At 45.8% G+C, this 19,966-nt stretch overlaps 1 protein-coding gene across 2 annotated transcripts in view; it reads left to right on the forward strand.

The window, feature by feature from the left end:
- The window catches only part of CBLB (Cbl proto-oncogene B), a 155,444-nt gene that overhangs the window by 9,193 nt on the left and 126,285 nt on the right, over positions 1 to 19,966 (forward strand). The gene's annotated exons all lie outside the window — the stretch shown is intronic.

Here is a 19,966-nt window from a genome sequence, read left to right on the forward strand (position 1 = left end):
GGTTACACCGTCCTATACCTGATCTTCATGCCTTTTTCTCTGAGTACAAGGGTGGTTTACCATTTCATTTTCACCATAAAATAAGAGAACATTTGATCGGACTCTGGCAAGAAGTTCCTGGAATCTTCTCCAGTACAGAGATTTCTAGCCATAATCATTATACTTCTGGCAGGAGTCTGCTAGATATATACTATACATATAAATGTTGGCTATACTGCTAGTGAAAGACACATTTTGTTTTCAGACAATTATGTCTGGAAGTAAAATAGACTGAGCATATGTTGTAGAAACTGCTAGATCATTACAAATGTTTTTCTGAAGAAATGCTTCATCAGCATTGGAAATAATGACACATGCACATAACTATAAGAATAAGACGCCTTCCGGTACCCGGCATGACAAAGTAACGTTCTAATAAATTATTACTGACACATTAGGAATTACAGACTCCAAAGAGAAGCGATTATAGCTGCAGATGGGGGAGTGATATTGTTGCATGCAAAACTTGCTACGTCTGTTGGCTTTCGGGAATGCTGGGAGTTGTAGGTTTACAAGAGCTGGACGACTACAGAGTGCTGTGGCATAGAGTAAGCTTAGGATATGTTCTCGTCTTTGTTGAATGCCCAGTTAGGAGCAACCGTGACAGAATATGTTGGAAATAGTGGGGGGGGGGGAAGTCCTGCATGGAATGGAAACCCAACAGACCCATTATAGATGATAGGATCTTTTTGTTCCATCGGCGTTCATCATTTTTAACATCTGATGCTTCTGTTCCTATGGTTAAGCAGAACAACAAAAGAAATTACAGAGGTGAAAGTAGCCTTCGCTATAGACTACAGCCACACACCTTTACACAACCATGATACAGTAGCATTATATTGTTGGTATTGCAGATCTCTGTGTCTAACTGTGTCAAGTAGTATAAGTGGTCCAATTGTTGTGGCAGCATCACAGATCCTAAAACTTGGCTATATACCTAATGGTGGCCATACACATTAGATAGACTTAGAGTAGTGGTTGAACAACTGAATGATCATTTCACATTTTAGTCCATATTGCCTGTTACAGACATTGAGTCTAGCCATGCATGTTCACGGACACCAAAGGAATGGCGAGTCATCTTTCTGGAAACATTCTTGCAGAAAGATTATTTATGAAGGAAAGACCTTTCATCTGTGTATCGGATGAATTTTTTCCTGATGAGTGACTTATTTCCAGGTGATGACGAAGTGTCATTGGTTGGCTAAAATAATAGTTTATGGGGTTTTCTGGGTCTTATTAATTGATGACCTATCCTAAGTCCTGGAAAACCCCATTAAGTTTCAGTAGACAAATGTTCATTACAGTTGACATCTTTCATCAACTTTAGTCTAAGTTATAACTTATTCCAACTATACTATTATATTTCTATATTATATACTATACTATTCCTACTATACTTTATTCCTACTATATGCTGCTTTCATGCTTTGTGGCATACGGGTAATTGTCTTTTCCTATGGTCCGATGCTTTATCACGTATTCTTGTGGGTAGCATGGTGGCTCAGTGGTTAGCATTGCAGCACTGGAGTCCTAGGTTCAAATCCTGCCAAGGACAACATCTGCAAAGAGTTTGTATGTTCTCCCCGTGTTTGTGTGGGTTTCCTCCCAAAGACATACTGATAGGGAATGTAGATTTTGAGCCCTATATGGGACAGTGACTGTCACTGTCTGTAAAGAGCTGCGGAATATGGTGGCGCTATATAAGTAAGCATAATAAATAATAATGGAACCATGTATGCAGCCTTCACCCTGGGACAAAACTTAGGACAGGTCCTATTCCTGTCTGTTTTGCAGCCTAGACGCTGACAAAAATGAATGAGGTAGTGGAGGATGGGTGGCACATGGTCATCATCCAGTCCTACAATGGACTCTGGAAATGTTTGTAAGCATATGACCTTAGTCTGTGAAAGCAATATAATGGTTGAATAAAGTAAAAATAGATTCCCTTTGTTCTTATACTGAAAGCCACAAAACTCTGTCCCTTGCGCATTTCTAAACTTGTAAAACCTCAGTGACTTGGAAATGCAAACATTTTCCGTGTAGCATATGGACCAGCAGCAGTATACATTAGACATTGAGACAGACAACCTAAACTGTGCTATATTGTTCAGCTGAGCTGTGTTGTAGGTTTAGTGAGTGACGGCTCATATAATGTATCTATCAAGAGAAACTTGTGTAGCCTTAAAAGCTCTAAGCAATTCTTACATTCACATCACTGCCAAGCCAGACTGTAGAGCTTGGAAAGGGGCTGTAGAATCAGCAATGCACAAAATGGTCCAAAAATCATCAACATACAAAGTAAAAAATAGAAACATTTCCTTGTTGCATTATGGAAATTCCTGCCTAGTTGATCTCTGTAGTCTAAAATTCCTGTGAAGGAGAGTCGGAGCCGTCCATAGAACCAATCACATTGCACTTTTCCTAGGCAACTCCTTCAGTTTGTTCTACTCCCCCTCTATGTCTTCATCACATTCAACCACAGCAACTATCCAACGCAAATCACATACCAAAGCTGTTGGTCATTGCTGTGTGTGAATGTAGTGGCTGGGAGGTGAGCTGGTTATACTGGAGGTGGATACACAACCGCCTCCCTTGTGGCTCCGCTCCATGCATAACGAAATACTGTGGCAAGAGGCTTGAGAAAATGCTGATTCTAGGAATGGAGGACCTCTAATAAGGAAGCATTTAGTTTTTGGCTGGAAAATGAATGGAAATAGCTGAAAGCAAATGGATACCTGTTTGTCAGCATTTTAGCTTGATATACAGTAACTTGTGATGCTTAAACTCCTGGTTGTGTAATCAATACTGGATCGTTACTAAAATTCTATTAAATATTCCCTTTGGGGTATGTTCACATTTGTCAAATTTGACATGACAGATCCAACCTCTGTTTATAAGTGGAACAGTGGCAGAAATCGGAGGCTGAATCTGCGCCAGAATTATCTCCTATGATTTAATCCACACTACTAGAAGCATAGCTACCGTAGAAGCTCATGGGCCCCAATGCAAAATCAGTAATGCAAAGTGCTCCGATATAACTACTCCACATCATTAATATGGGTTTCCAGCTGAAAGCTGCTGCTGTTTCATAGTAACCCTCTATACATTCACAGTAAAGGTGCTCTTATATAGGGTTAATTCTGGAGATGAAGCTGGTGTATTCTTAAAGAGGACCTTTTACCATATCTGGGCACAGGCAGTGTTATATACTGCCAGAAAGCTGACAGTGCGCTGAATTCAGCGCAATGTCGGCTTTCCCGATCCGTGCCCGGTGTAAAGCGCTATCGGTCCCGGTACCGTAGCGCTTTACAGTCAGATAAAGTCTACGGACAAGCTGTGTGAGCAGAGGGAGGGGGCGTTCCTCTCTGCTCCACAGCACAGCGCGATAGGCGCCGCGAGGCAGAAGGACGTTCCTGGCTAATGGTCAGAAACGCCCTTCTGACCATAGAAGAGCTACGGTACCGGGCCGTAAGCTCTTCACACCGGGCACAGATCGGGAAAGCAGACAGTGCGCTGAATTCAGCGCACTGTCAGCTTTCTGGCAGTATATAGAACTGCCTGTGCCCAAAAGTGGTGAAAGGTCCTCTTTAAATAAAGTGTTGTGGGTTAATGTGGGAGTAATAGCTGTTGGTCAAACAAGCATTGAGATAACAGCTGGTTAATGCATGACTATCTTTAAGCACAGTAGGTTATTTCCTCACAGTTTGATCACGAGATATCCCACCTCTGGGAACCCAAACAATGTACTGTAATCTATGGAAGAATCTACCAGGAAGGGTAGACCAGGCATGTCAAACATGCGGCCCGCGGGCCTCATGCGGCCCTTTACAGGCATATCTGCGGCCCACACAAAAGTCTCAAACTTTGTCTCTAAACTTTAGAGACAAAGTTTGAGACTTTTGTGCGGGCCGCAGATATACAAAACTCACGATCAGCACTTCCGGCTCTTTATTCATTGGCCCATATCCCTGCATATGACCTGCTTACGTGATCTGCTGATCACGTAAGCAGGTCATATGCAGGGATATGGGCCAATGAATGACAACCCGGAAGTGCTGATCGTGAGTTTTGTACATCTGCGGCTCGCGTGGCTGCTGTCAGTTTTGTTGTGAGCGGAGGAAGAGTCGTGGCTGAGAGTGACTGGGATACTGTGACCGTGCTGAGGAAGAAGGGACCCACTGCCGCACAGGCAAAGTCCAAGCAAGTGAGTGGCCCTTCTGTATGTAAAGTAGGCACTGCATTGTCATTTCAGCCTGATATACCAACAATTTTTAGCACAAAGAGGTGTCAAGCCTCAGGACAAAACACTAAAAATGATTGAAAAAAATGATGGCAAATAAATGATTAGTTTTTAATTGTTGTATTTTTGTTAAATATATTAGTTGCTGTTGCGCACTGCAAATATATGTTGCTGTTACATATTACTACTTCATATCTTGTTTTCATGACTGCTGTTAAAATACGTGTGTGACATTAGCTTCTGTGTGCGGCCCTCGCAACAACCTCTTGTTACTCATGTGGCCCTCGGGGTACCCTGAGTTTGACATGCCTGGGGTAGACCATTAAAGGGGCCCTATCAGCAAAATCATGCTGATAGAGCCCCACATATGCGTGAATAGCCTTTAAAAAGACTATTCGGGCACCGGTAAAGTTATATTAAATAAAATAATAAAAAAGAATATGTTAATCTTATCTATCGTGCACGGTGGATGGGCATTCAGGGTCCGACGTCATCTTCAGCCACGCCTCCTCTTCCAGCGATGTCCTCAGGTCCCGTCTTCCTCCGGCGCTCAAAAACTGCCATTGATAAAAATGGCGTAGGTGCATTCGCAGTCGCAGTAGTAGTAGCAGCATGCTACTGCGCATGCACCTGCGCCATTTGTTATCAATGGCAGTTCGCGAGTGCCGGAGGAAGATGGGACGCGAGGACATCGCTGGAAGAGGAGGCGTGGCTGAAGATGACGTCGGACCCTGAATGCCCGCCCACCGTGCACAATAGATAATGGGGGATAGTTTAATATAACTTTAGCGGTGCCTGAATAGCCTTTTTAAAGCATAATAGCTTTTTTACGCATATGTGGGGCTCTATCAGCGTAATTTTGCTGATAGAGCCCCTTTACAGCACCATCTACAGCAGGCATGTCAAACATGCGGCCCGCGGGCCGCATGCGGCCCTTTACAGGCATATCTGCGGCCCGAACAAAAGTCTCAAACTTTGTCTCTAAACTTTAGAGACAAAGTTTGAGACTTTTGTGCGGGCCGCAGATGTACAAGGAAAGTGAGCGGTGGATTGGGGCGGCCCTGCTGGACGCAGCGCTGCTCCAGTGGCCGCCCCTCACCCTTCGCTTAGAGCAGGTCTCCCTGCCTGCTCTCTGCCTGCTCCGCTCCGCCCCCTCCTCCCTCCACTCCGCCACCTCCTCTCCACACGCCAGGTGACGTGGCCACGTAATCAGGCCCGCACCTGATGTGTGCCTGCATGCTACGCGGTCTCACAAGACCGCTGCGCAGGCTGAAGAGCAGAAGCAGGTAAGCTTCTGCAGAAGAAATTGTGATTTTTCAAGTATTTAAACCCTATCCTACGGATAGGGGATAAATACTTGGTTTATGATGAAGGGGGGGGGGAGGGGTTGGAGTGCTGGGGAAGGGTTGGGGTGCTGGGGGAGGGGGGCTTTTTGATGTCTGTCTGGCCTTCCTTGGGCTTGAGGACTGTTTTTTTTTTTCCACCCACCTTGTAATTCTTTCACTTGGGGATTAATTGGAGCATTACAGTCTGTAGTGCTCCTATTAACCCCCAAGTGCAAGAATTGCAAGTGGGTGGGAAAAAACAGTCCTCAGGCCCAAGGAAGGGCCAGACATCCAGAAGCCCCCTCCCCCAGCCCCCCTTCCCCAGCACCCGCCCCCCCAGCACTCCAACACAATAATGATGTCTGCCAGCTTTAACTGAGGTGCCATTTTACCGGCAATTGCAGGCACCCGGAGCAAGATTCGGGGCCTGCGTGCACATTTATGGCAGCCGGGAGCCTTGTGAGGCTCCAGCCTGTCATTCTATACTTTCTATTGCAGGCTACTCTATGTAGCCTGCAATAGAAATGCCGGATTTTTGCGATGCATGGTATTAGTGATCAGTCCCCTAGGCCCTAGCCATTAGCTGCTGTGTGCGGCCCTCGCAACAACCTCTTGTTACTCATGTGGCCCTCGGGGTACCCTGAGTTTGACATGCCTGATCTACAGTGCCAGCACACGTGAAGTAAAGCATTGGTGCATCTACACTGGGCTCTATGGAGGGGGTCCCCTGAGTCACCTCCAGTGATGTCTGAGGCAGAGGGGCATGATGAGTTCCAAGCTGGTGATGTACAGCAAGATCCTGCAGGCAGCTCCATATTAACGAGTTTAGGGGAGTACAACTTTTTTTTTTTTTTGTAATCTGTGATACAATGATTGAATGACAGTGAGGGGGCAGGGTATTATGTGGGAGCTAATAGAGGGGACACTATATTGTGTGGGTCACCTCAGGGGATATTAAGTTAATGGGGGGGGCACTAATGTGTTAATATGTCCCTGATTACAGGAGTGAGAGATACTCTTTGTGGCCATGACCACTTTGGTTATTAAAAATATAAAATAAATAAAAGCTTCAAATACCATCAAATTAAAAAAACAAACAAAAAAAAAACAGTACTAGTCTCTTGTCTGAGTTGGCTTCTCAATCTCCCAGTCCCTATATACAAGTGGACAGCAATGCGGCATGTGACCGTCATGACCTGTGATTGGTCGCAGCAGTCATTCACTGTCCCCTTGTATACAGAGACCAGGATTACCATAAATAACAACCCCTGCATCCCTTAGGAGATGGAGAGGAGAGTACAGATTTGTTTTCTTATACCTTGTGGTATTTGCAGCTGCTTATATTTTTTTATATATTTTATAATATCTTTTATATGTGTTATTTCTTCCCAATATAACTTACTCTAATCCTCTAAAATCCATCCATTGCATATGAGGGAAATATGTATATCCTGGAGGCATATAGTGTGCTGTAAAATAATGACTCTTTTTAGTTGTGACATTTTCGGAGCCTTTCTTCTGCTGCGCTGGTGTTTGATGTCTGTGAACACCATGGCTATTAGTGGTAATGTCTATATTTTTCTCATTTATCTTTTCACTAATTGTATTTTCAGCTACAAAACGCCATGAGCCTGGCATTGTCCTTCTATGTAGAAACAGGGTATTATGGTCTTAATCTTTCATTATTCCTCTGTCTGTTGTGTATGGTTGCCAGTTGTATTGTTGCTGGTAGCGAAAGCAGAGTTAGTCATGCTATCTCTAGAATATTTGATTTGTAGGTGGTACATTGCTATTTATGCAGACGGTAGGTAAGTATAGTATGCACTAGTAACCAGGGCAGCCAATCCTTCTGTACATTATGTATGTTGATGAAACTCGTTGGTGAAGCACTAAGTCTTACATGGCATTACAAGTTTACACATAGCATTTTTGGAAAAACAGCACTGTAGTTTTTGGTGCAGTGTTTTGTTTTTCCTTTTTTTTTTTTTAAATTCAACAAGTTTTATTGATTTTCAAGTATTTATGGGTATACAGAAAAAAAGAAAATGGTAGGGGTACATCAAGTCAAAAGACAATGTGGGCTGGAGACAACCATAAATATAATAACCTAATTTTGGTCAGGATTTTGAGGCCGTATCCATCTCAGAATCCTGACCAAAAAGACGTCTCCTATTGAAATCAATGGGAGACGGTCAGTTCTTTTTTCGAGGATTTTTTTGTTCCGGCTCCCGGAAAAAAGAAGAGACATGCTTATTCTTTCAGGCAGATTCGCCTCACGATTTGGCCTGAAGACACACCCTCCCGACTAGGCCCATTCATTTGGGCCTAATCCGGAGCGGAGTGCGCGACTGGATGCCGGTGCACTGCATCAGCATCCAGTCGCAGCTACCCGTATTTTGGTCTGGAACCTGGGGCCGTCTCCGCCTCAGGTTCCAGACCCAAAAACCCTGTGTGAAAAAAGGGCTAGGGTTTATTTTCAGGGCAGGTCTTAATTTTTTCCAAGAACAATAATCACATATTTGATCGCTTTTTGTTTATATTTTTATCAGAGGCGAAACAGTGAAAACATGTCAAAGGGAGATTCCCTTCATTACTATTATTAGTAATATTCTCATGACAATCCTGGGAACCTTCATAAAGGCTTCTGGCTGTCAAAAGAACAGATCGGCTCCCATGATCTGACCACGTAGGGGCCGGCCTTCAACGAGAAAGGTACAGGGTTGGTGGGGTCCGGCCCTGGAGACAGTCGTACTGCTTTAGGGAGAGGATGTTTGGGGAACGGGAGTCACAGACGGGCCTTGGGCAGTTGTAATACTTTGGAGGGGTTGCTGTTATGTACAGTAGCTATGGTAGTCACTCTATAGCAGAGCGTACGCCATCTTTAAGGACCCAGCATCGCCCATAATCGCATAGCAGATGTCAGAAAGGGTTTTATTTAGCCAGGGCTTATTTTTGGAGTAGGGCTTATATTTCAAGCCTACACCAAAAAAACCTGGACAATCTAGCTATGGCTTATTTTTGGAGAAACCCAGTGCAAAAACTGCATATTTTTCACTAATGTGTATAAAACCACCCTAAAATATCAGACTGACTCCGTAAATATTGTGTGTGCATGTTTATATTTCTGTCACTAGCTGTATGGAAAACACATTTGACAACAATTTTCAATACAGCTATTATATATGGCAATGCTGTTAAAGGAGTCTACCACCAAACTTGTCCATATAGAACTATTAGTCATGATGTGTAGGGCAATGTATCTTAGAATTTTAAGTGTACCTTTCCTACTCTGCATTTAGCTCCCTTACATAGAGAATAAAAGCTTTATTTATAAGCTTGTGTATTGCCCTAAACACACCCCAATTACTGCTTATGGACAAATCTGATGGTAGACTTACAAGGGCTGTCTATCTCCTTGAAGTGTTAACCAAAAGCTTAAAATAGTCTAAAAGAAAAATGTGAGTAATACTCACATAACTGTGCTCTCATACAGCCACTTCCTGGCACCCCTGCTGGTTTCTGAATCAGCAGTCAGATGTCCATGTCAAAACATCATTGCATATGTTCAGCCATTGTGTACCCCAAACATAGCACATGGAGTTAGCACAACTATTGGATCTAGCAATAAAAGAAGGGGAACACTTCCAGTGTATATAGGTATTACCAATCTCCTGTATTCCAACAACACCGAGATTTGTCTCCAGAGTAAATTTGAGCATATACGTGAGTCAGGTTATAGTGTTTTGGGCTTTTTTTGTCCAGTGAAATTAAGGTTCAATTAAAATCTACAATAGTCATATACCTAATATGGTGCAAATATGAACATTAGCATAATGTTGTGCAGGGCTAGACAAATCCTAGGATCCACATATCCCATGTGACCATAATCTTAACCAAATTTGGCACATATGTAAATCATTCACTTCCAAAAATCTTAGAACTACCTTTCGGCTCTCTATGATCTACCGTTCGTGAGATATTGACAAGAGCATATATAGTATTTTTCTATATTATGTAATCCATAGATGACCCATACTAGCCAATAAAAGCTCACAGGTCCTTCATTCCTCGGCTCACCGGCATACACTTAGTGTTAGAGCAGGTTTTTACAATAGACCTGTGCATAGCCGGGTATTTTTGCTAGTAGCATCAAAATCTGAAAAAAGTTCAGTGTATTGGTTTATGTCAGTTCATGTTTAGCAGATTTTATTCCATCCGTTCTTTTTGTACCTGACTATATACTTATTCATGTCTAGTGCCTCACACTGACTTCTTTATTGGTTTTTGGGTCCTTATATTGAGCTTGTGACTTCTCACCTGGGATTGTATGTACAAGCTCAGCTTTCTATTATGAGTACTTGTAAGCTCTTTTTGATAGCGATGTTTAGTTTAATATATTTCATCCGACAGCTTGTTTGTTTGAATATTATTGAGCCCTAGCCTTATTTTACTAGCCAGCAGGACCGGGCATTCATCTTGCATTTACAGTCAAATTTCTTTGAGAAGATGACCAAAAATTGCTTTAACAAGTGGTGTTCTAGGAAGGTGACCTTCTTAAAGATGATGTCCTGTATGCATTTGGTTACATGCACACAACCGCATGCTTTGTCAGTTTGCGATGTGTATTTTTCACAGCAGGCACTCTGGCCCATTTATTTCTATGGCTGCATAAACACGTCTGTGTGCCGTTCAGTCACAGCTCAGCTACATTTACAGGTAATCTTATATACAGTGAAAGTATAATTTGGAAATTTATCACAGGAAATATTTTAGAAAAGGGTATGGTCTTATTAACCCCTTCCCGACATGCGCCGTAATAGTACGGCGCGTGTCGGGTCTGTAACTATGGCGACCGCCCGGGAGCCGGGCGGCCGTCATAGCCGCCGGGTGTCTACTGCTTTAAGCAGTAGACAACCGGCTCTAATGCCTCCGATCGGTCCCCGGATTAACCCCTCCGGCGCTGCTGTCAAAGGCGCCGGAGGCGCCATCTTCCCGGCGGCGCATGGGCGCCGCCATTTTGGCAGGGATCGCCGGCTCCTGGAGCATGCTCCAGGGCCGACCCCCCGTTGCCATGAGAGCCGGGAGCCTTGTTAAGGGCTCCCAGCCAGTCTGCAAATTGTCTCTTTTGCAGGCTGGTGTATGCAGCCTGCAAAAGAGATGATGATTTTTTGCAATCCCCCTAGGGGGTCTAATAAATGCAAAAAAAAAAATAAAAAAAAAAGTAAAAAAAAATATAAAAAAATATAAAAAGTATTAAAAGTTCAAATCACCCCCCTTTCCCTAGAACAAATATAAAAGTAGTTAAAAACTGTGAAACATATACATGTTAGGTATCCCCGCGTCCGAAATCGCCCGCTCTACAAATCTATAAAAATATTTTTCCTGTTCGGTAAACGCCGTAGCAGGAAAAATAGTCAAAAGTGCCAAACCGCCGTTTTTTCACTGTTTTAATTCTGATAAAAATTTGAATAAAAAGTGATCAAAGCAATAACATTTCCCGAAAATGGTAGAACTACAAAGTACACCCGACCCCGCAAAAAAAGACGCCCTATGCATCCCCGTACACCTATGTATAAAAAAGTTACGGCCGTCGGAATATGGCGACTTTTAGAAAAAATTTTTTTAACACCGTTTTGGAATTTTTTTTAGGGGTCAAAATGTAAATAAAACCATATAAATTTGGTATCCCTGGAACCATACCGAAACACAGAATACAGGGGACATGTCATTTTGGCTGCACAGTGAACGCCGTAAAACCAAAGCCAGTAAGAAAGTCGCAGAAATGCATTTTTTCTTCAAATCCACCCCATTCTGAATTTTTTTCCTGCTTCCCAGTACATTATATAGAATAATTAATGGTGGCATCATGAAGAAAAAATTGTCCCGCAAAAATTAAAGACCTCATATGACTCTGGGAGCGGAGAAATAAAAAAGTTATGGGGTTTAGAAGGAGGGGAGTCAAAAACGAAAAACGAAAATCAAAAAATGCCATCGGCGGGAAGGGGTTAAAGACATGTTCCTTCAGGGCGGGGTCCTACGTGGAGTAAATGCGGTGGTTTGACCGTGGCATAAATGGCCTGGAAAAAAAAAAACGCAGTGTTTTAAAGTCTAGCGAATCCCATCTGCAGTTTGCGGAAGAATATGCGCATCGAAAATGCTGCGATTTCCAAAACTGTTGCCTGTCAATTATACCTATCGAAACACTGTCCGTTTCCCTATAGGTATAATTGAAGCAGAAAGCCACTGCAGTTTTTCCCAAAGCGCTTTTTTTGCTGCAGCCCGCTACGTGGGGCCTTAGCCTTAAAGGAATTTTTCTTAGCTAGCCTTAGAGTAAGTTCACATATTTTTGTCAGGCCGATTTTGGGCCTAATCAGAAGGGAGTCTCGCGCTGCGGATGCCGCGACTAAGTCAGCCGTGGAATCTGTAGGAAGAAGGGGTATCATATCGCTTCTTTTTTGCCTGCTACTAGCTAGTGGAAAAAAAAAGCGAGCGGCTCCCATTGAAGGCAATGGGAACCGCTTTTGGCAGCAGATTTTGAGGCGGATTCCACATCAAAATCCGCTGCCAAAAACCTCTGTGTGAACAAGCCCTTATACTGCAGCGCTTTTTTGCTACGCGGTACAAGCAGTAAATAGCAGAGGGTAATTTGAATCTCCTGGCCTGCTTAAGCTGACTGTCAGCTGGATGGGTTCCCCAGAGCATTTCCTGTGGATGTTGAGACACCAGGACTAGAGATGAGCGAACAGTGTTCTATCGAACTCATGTTCGATCGGATATTAGGCTGTTCGGCATGTTCGAATCGAATCGAACACCGCGTGGTAAAGTGCGCCATTACTCGATTCCCCTCCCACCTTCCCTGGCGCCTTTTTTGCTCCAATAACAGCGCAGGGTAGGTGGGACAGGAACTACGACACCGGTGACGTTGAAAAAAGTAGGCAAAACCCATTGGCTGCCGAAAACATGTGACCTCTAATTTAAAAGAACAGCGCCGCCCAGCTTCGCGTCATTCTGAGCTTGCAATTCACCGGGGACGGAGGTTTCCGTCCAGTTAGCTAGGGCTTAGATTCTGGGTAGGCAGGGACAGGCTAGGATAGGAAGGAGAAGACAACCAACAGCTCTTGTAAGAGCTAAATTCCAGGGAGAAGCTTGTCAGTGTAACGTGGCACTGACGGGCTCAATCGCCGCAACCCAGCTATCCGCGGATCCTGAATGGAATACACTGACAGTGTATTCCCGTATACCCGATATATACCCCCGATACCCGTTCCAACGGTGTGCCCCCCACCTTCACCCCAGAAATACCCTGCAATAGCAATAGAATTGGGCTATATACACCCACTATTTTTGCTACTGCCATATAGTGCCATTGTCTCACTGGGAATTCAAAGAATATATTGGGCTTACATATAACTTCAATTCCAGGGAGAAGCTTGTCAGTGTAACGTGGCACTGACGGGCTCAATCGCCGCAACCCAGCTTTCCCAGGATCCTGAATGGAACACACTGACAGTGTATTCCCGTATACCCCATATATACACCCCAAATCCCCGTTCCAACGGTGTGCCCCCCCACCTTCACCTCAGAAATACCCTGCAAGTCCCCTAGCAATAGAATTGGGGCTATATACACCCACTATTTTTGCTACTGGTATATAGTGCCATTGTCTGACTGGGAATTCAAAGAATATATTGGGGTTACAAATACCCTCATTTCTTGCTACTGCCATATAGTGCCAGTTTCTGACTGGTAATTCAAAGAATATATTGGGGTTACGTGCACCCACAATTTTTGCTACTGGTATATAGTGCCATTGTCTGACTGGGAATTCAAAGAATATATTGGGGTTACAAATACCCTCATTTCTTGCTACTGCCATATAGTGCCATTGTCTGACTGGGAATTCAAAGAATATATTGGGGTTACAAATACCCTCATTTCTTGCTACTGCCATATAGTGCCAGTTTCTGACTGGTAATTCAAAGAATATATTGGGGTTATAAATACCCTCATTTCTTGCTACTGGTATATAGTGCCATTGTCTGACTGGGAATTCAAAGAATATATTGGGGTTACGTGCACCCACAATTTTTGCTACTGGTATATAGTGCCATTGTCTGACTGGGAATTCAAAGAATATATTGGGGTTACAAATACCCTCATTTCTTGCTACTGCCATATAGTGCCAGTTTCTGACTGGTAATTCAAAGAATATATTGGGGTTATAAATACCCTCATTTCTTGCTACTGGTATATAGTGCCATTGTCTGACTGGGAATTCAAAGAATATATTGGGGTTATAAATACCCTCATTTCTTGCTACTGGTATATAGTGCCAGTTTCTGACTGGTAATTCAAAGAATATATTGGGGTTATAAATACCCTCATTTCTTGCTACTGGTATATAGTTCCATTGTCTGACTGGGAATTCAAAGAATATATTGGGGTTACGTGCACCCACAATTTTTGCTACTGGTATATAGTGCCATTGTCTGACTGGGAATTCAAAGAATATATTGGGGTTACAAATACCCTCATTTCTTGCTACTGCCATATAGTGCCAGTTTCTGACTGGTAATTCAAAGAATATATTGGGGTTATAAATACCCTCATTTCTTGCTACTGGTATATAGTGCCATTGTCTGACTGGGAATTCAAAGAATATATTGGGGTTACGTGCACCCACAATTTTTGCTACTGGTATATAGTGCCAATTTCTAACTGGGAATTCAAAATGCGCAAGGCTCCCGGAAAGGGACGTGGACGAGGCCGTGGGCGAGGTCGGGGGAATGGTTCTGGGGAGCAAGGTAGCAGTGAAGCCACAGGGCGTCCCGTGCCTACTCCTGTGGGGCAGCAAGCATTGCGCCACTCCACAGTGCCAGGGTTGCTTGCCACATTAACTAAACTGCAGAGTACAAACCTTAGTAGGCCCAAGAACCAGGAACAGGTCTTGCAATGGCTGTCAGAGAACGCTTACAGCACATTGTCCAGAAGCCAGTCAGACTCTGCCTCCTCTCCTCCTATTACCCAACAGTCTTGTCCTCCTTCCTCCCAAAATTCCCAAGCTTCACAGAACAATAACCCCAACTGTCCCTGCTCCCCAGAGCTGTTCTCCGCTCCTTTCATTGTCCCTCAACCTGCCTCTCCACGTCACGATTCCACGAACCTAACAGAGGAGCATCTGTGTCCAGATGCTCAAACACTAGAGTCTCCTCCATCTCCGTTCGATTTGGTGGTGGATGACCAGCAACCCACCCTCATCGACGATGATGTGACGCAGTTGCCGTCAGGGCATCCAGTTGACCGGCGCATTGTGCGGGAGGAGGAGATGAGACAGGAGTTGGAAGAGGAAGTGGTGGATGATGAGGACACTGACCCGACCTGGACAGGGGGGATGTCAAGCGGGGAAAGTAGTGTGGATGTTGAGGCAGGTGCAGCACCAAAAAGGGTAGCTAGAGGCAGAGGCAGAGGTCAGCAGCTTAGGCGAAGCCAGGCCACACCCGGAATCTCCCAAGATGTTCCAGGTCGTACCCAGCCCCGAAAAACTCCCACCTCGAGGGCACGTTTCTCGAAGGTGTGGAGTTTTTTCAAGGAATGCGCCGAGGACAGATATAGTGTTGTCTGCACAATTTGCCTCTCGAAATTGATTAGGGGCTCTGAGAAGAGCAACCTGTCCACCACTTCAATGCGCCGTCATTTGGAATCCAAGCACTGGAATCAGTGGCAGGCAGCAACGGCAGGACAAAGGCCGCCTGCCGTTCACGCCACTGCCTCTGCCACTGCCACTGCTGACTGTGCTGGCGTTGCACTCCAGAGGACGAGCCAGGACACCACTTCATCTGCCTCTGCCACTTTGTTGACTTCTCCCTCATCCTCCCCTGTTCCTGTCTTATCTCCTTCTCCTGCACCATCAAAGGCACCATCAGGCGCTTCTTTACAACAACCCACCATCTCTCAGACATTGGAGCGGCGGCAGAAATACACTGCTAACCACCCACACGCGCAAGCCTTGAACGCCAACATCGCTAAACTGCTGGCCCAGGAGATGTTGGCGTTCCGGCTTGTTGAAACTCCCGCCTTCCTGGACCTGATGGCAACTGCGGCACCTCGCTATGCCGTCCCTAGCCGTCACTACTTCTCCCGGTGTGCCGTCCCCGCCTTGCACCAGCACGTGTCACTCAACATCAGGCGGGCCCTTAGTTCCGCGCTTTGCACAAAGGTCCACTTGACCACCGACGCGTGGACAAGTGCATGCGGACAGGGACGCTACATTTCACTGACGGCACACTGGGTGAATGTAGTTGAGGCTGGGACTGCTTCCCAAACTGGCCCGGTGTACCTCGTCTCCCCGCCTAACATTCCTGGCAGGGACACGAGAAGAACACCCCCCTCCTCCTCCTCCTCTACCGCCTCCTCCTCCGCCACCGCCTCCTCCTCCGCTGTTAGATTGACCCCAGCTACGAGTTGGAAACGTTGCAGCACTGGTGTTGGTAGACGTCAGCAGGCTGTGCTGAAGCTGATCAGCTTGGGGGACAGACAGCACACTGCCTCCGAGGTGAGGGATGCCCTCCTCGATGAGACGGCAATATGGATTGAGCCGCTGCACCTGGGCCCAGGCATGGTCGTTTGTGATAACGGCCGGAACCTGGTAGCAGCTCTGGAGCTTGCCGGACTCCAACATGTTCCATGCCTGGCCCACGTCTTCAACCTAGTGGTGCAACGTTTCCTAAAGAGCTACCCCAATGTTCCAGAGCTACTGGTGAAAGTGCTGCGCATGTGCGCCCACTTTCGCAAGTCGACAGTAGTCGCTGCTAGCTTAAAATCTCTCCAGCAACGCCTGCATGTGCCACAACACCGGCTTTTGTGCGACGTCCCCACACGCTGGAACTCAACGTTTCAGATGTTGAATAGAGTGGTTGAGCAGCAGAGACCTTTGATGGAATACCAGCTACAAAACCCTAGGGTGCCACAAAGTCAGCTGCCTCAGTTTCACATCCATGAGTGGCCATGGATGAGAGACCTTTGTGACATCCTACGGGTCTTTGAGGAGTCCACAAGGAGGGTGAGCTCTGAGGATGCGATGGTGAGCCTTACAATCCCTCTCTTGTATGTTCTGAGAGAATCCCTGATTGACATCAGGGATAACTCAGATTACACAGAGGAGTTAGGGATAGCATCCGATCCGTCACAGCTGGAGAGTAGGTCCACACATCTGTCCGCTTCACTGCGTTTAATGGAGGAGGAGGAGGAGGAGGAAGAAGAGTTGTCCGATGATGTGATGGTGATACAGGAGGCTTCCGGGCAACTTCGAATCGTCCCATTGTTGCAGCGCGGATGGGTAGACATGGAGGATGAGGAGGAAATGGAGATTGAACTTTCCGGTGGGGCCAGAGGAGTCATGCCAACTAACACTGTGGCAGACATGGCTGAGTTCATGTTGGGGTGCTTTACAACCGACAAGCGTATTGTCAAAATCATGGAGGACAACCAGTACTGGATCTTTGCTATCCTTGACCCCCGGTATAAAAACAACATCTCGTCTTTTATTCCGGTAGAGGGGAGGGCCAATCGCATCAATGCTTGCCACAGGCAATTGGTGCAGAATATGATGGAGATGTTTCCAGCATGTGACGTTGGCGGCAGGGAGGGCAGTTCCTCCAGTAGGCAACCAAGTTCTCACCGGTCCACACAAACGAGGGGCACACTGTCTAAGGTCTGGGACACCTTGATGGCACCCCCTCGCCAAAGTGCCGCCACGGAGGGTCCTAGTGTCACCAGGCGTGAGAAGTATAGGCGCATGTTGCGGGAATACCTTTCCGACCACAGCCCTGTCCTCTCCGACCCCTCTGCGCCCTACACGTATTGGGTGTCGAAGTTGGACCTGTGGCTTGAACTTGCCCTATATGCCTTGGAGGTGCTGTCCTGTCCTGCCGCCAGCGTCCTATCTGAGAGGGTGTTCAGTGCAGCCGGTGGCATCATCACTGACAAGCGCACCCGTCTGTCAGCTGAGAGTGCCGACCGGCTCACTTTGATAAAAATGAACCACCACTGGATAGAGCCTTCATTTTTGTGCCCACCTGCGTAAAGCACCCCAACATGAAACTCCATGTCTGTACTCAACCTCTCCAATTCCTCCGCATCCTCATACTCATCCACCATAAGCGTTGCACAATTCTGCTAATACTAGGCTCCCTCCACCCTGATTTCCCCCAACTCTGCTGGTTAGAGGCTCCCTCCACCCTGATTTCCACCAACTCTGCTGGTTAGAGGCTCCCTCCACCATGAATTGGTCCAAACTGGGCTGTTTAGAGGCTCCCTCCACCATGAATTGGTCCAAACTGGGGTTTTTAGAGGCTCCCTCCACCATGAATTGGTCCAAACTGGGCTGTTTAGAGGCTCCCTCCACCATGAATAGGTCCAAACTGGGGTTTTTAGAGGCTCCCTCCACCATGAATTGGTCCAAACTGGGGTTTTTAGAGGCTCCCTCCACCATGAATTTGCCCAAACTGGGCTGTTTAGAGGCTCCCTTCACCATGAATTTTCCCAAACTGAGCTGTTTAGAGGCTCCCTCCACCATGAATTGGTCCAAACTGGGTTTTTTAGAGGCTCCCTCCACCATGAATTGGTCCAAACTGGGTTTTTTACAGGCTCCCTCCACCATGAATTGGTCCAAACTGGGGGTTTTTAGAGGCTCCCTCCACCATGAATTTGCCCAAACTGGGCTGTTTAGAGGCTCCCTCCACCATGAATTTGCCCAAACTGGGCTGTTTAGAGGCTCCCTCCACCATGAATTGGTCCAAACTGGGGTTTTTAGAGGCTCCCTCCACCATGAATTGGTCCAAACTGGGGGTTTTTAGAGGCTCCCTCCACCATGAATTGGTCCAAACTGGGGTTTTTAGAGGCTCCCTCCACCATGAATTTGCCCAAACTCTGCTGGTTAGAGGCTCAATCCACCCTGATTTTCAAAACAAATGTTGGTGCCAACCTCAACTTACTACAAGGGCCAAATTCACTGCTGGTGACAAGCTCTCCTCACTGCAAGTGCCAAATACACATGTTTCAAGGTGTTTTCGTACTGTCAGAGAGGTGGTATTGAGTGTGTAAAGTGTGTAGTTGTTAGGCTGTGATGTTGGGGTAATAGAGGGTCTTTGGTGTGTTAGATGCCCCCAGACATGCTTCCCCTGCTGTCCCAGTGTCATTCCAGAGGTGTTGGCATCATTTCCTGGGGTGTCATAGTGGACTTGGTGACCCTCCAGACACGGATTTGGGTTTCCCCCTTAACGAGTATCTGTTCCCCATAGACTATAATGGGGTTCGAAACCCGTTCGAACACACGAACATTGAGCGGCTGTTCGAATCGAATTTCGAACCTCGAACATTTTAGTGTTCGCTCATCTCTAACCAGGACCCATTTAGTGGAGACAGAGGCAACCTGTGGATTGGATTGTAGAGGGGGAATACCTTTTGTTATGCTAAATAGGAGCATGTTAAGAACTGTATTTTTCCAAGGCTGGAAAGCCCCTTCAACCCTCGCAGAGTTTCACATCTCAGCCCCTGCACCCACTATAAATATGCCTCTGATGAATTCTCTCCTTTTTTGATCACACTTGGTTTTGGCTTCCATGTCTATGCGGAGGCACACCCTAAAGATCTGTCCGTACCTAATCATAATAATAATTGGTCGTCATGTGCGGGAAGGTTTCGTCCACATCTGAGTGCATACTATGTTGGAAAAGACCTGCATAGGGCTATAATTTTGACTGATATTGTTCTGAATATAAAGAAATCTGTATGTGCTTCTGTAGGTCCAGTCTGTTCAGTTTATTGCTGACATAAATTTTCCCCTCTGCTGCTTCTGGACAAGTAGAGGAACGCCTGCGTGTTTTTTGTTTCTGTTTTTGATTGTCTTAATTTATATAGTGATGTCCTATCCTTAGCATAGGCCATCAATGTGATGTTGGGAGACTGACACCTGCCAATCAGCTGTTTGTCGAGGTCATGATACTCCTGAGTGCTGTGGAGTGGTCTTTTACCTGTACCAATGATGTCATGTTTATCGGTCACGTCACATTGTACGTCAGTAGCTTAGTCCCTTTCATGTGAATGCGGCTAAGCTGTAATACTAAGCAGAGTTCCTGTCAGTGGCGGAACTAGGAATGGTGGGGCCCCAAGGTGAACATTTGACAAGGTTCTTCCCTAGCCCTCTGACCCTCCCCCCCTTCCCCCACACAAACTTCATTCCTGAACATTGAGCATAATGATTGGAGATCCAGGGGAGGATACAAACATACACACTGTTACTTACCTCTCACTCCCTGCAGATGTCTTCAATGATGGAACAGACGTCATCTGGTCCAGGCCG

The sequence above is a fragment of the Leptodactylus fuscus genome, chromosome 2, assembly GCF_031893055.1.
Source record: "Leptodactylus fuscus isolate aLepFus1 chromosome 2, aLepFus1.hap2, whole genome shotgun sequence".
Classification (NCBI taxonomy): domain Eukaryota; kingdom Metazoa; phylum Chordata; class Amphibia; order Anura; family Leptodactylidae; genus Leptodactylus; species Leptodactylus fuscus.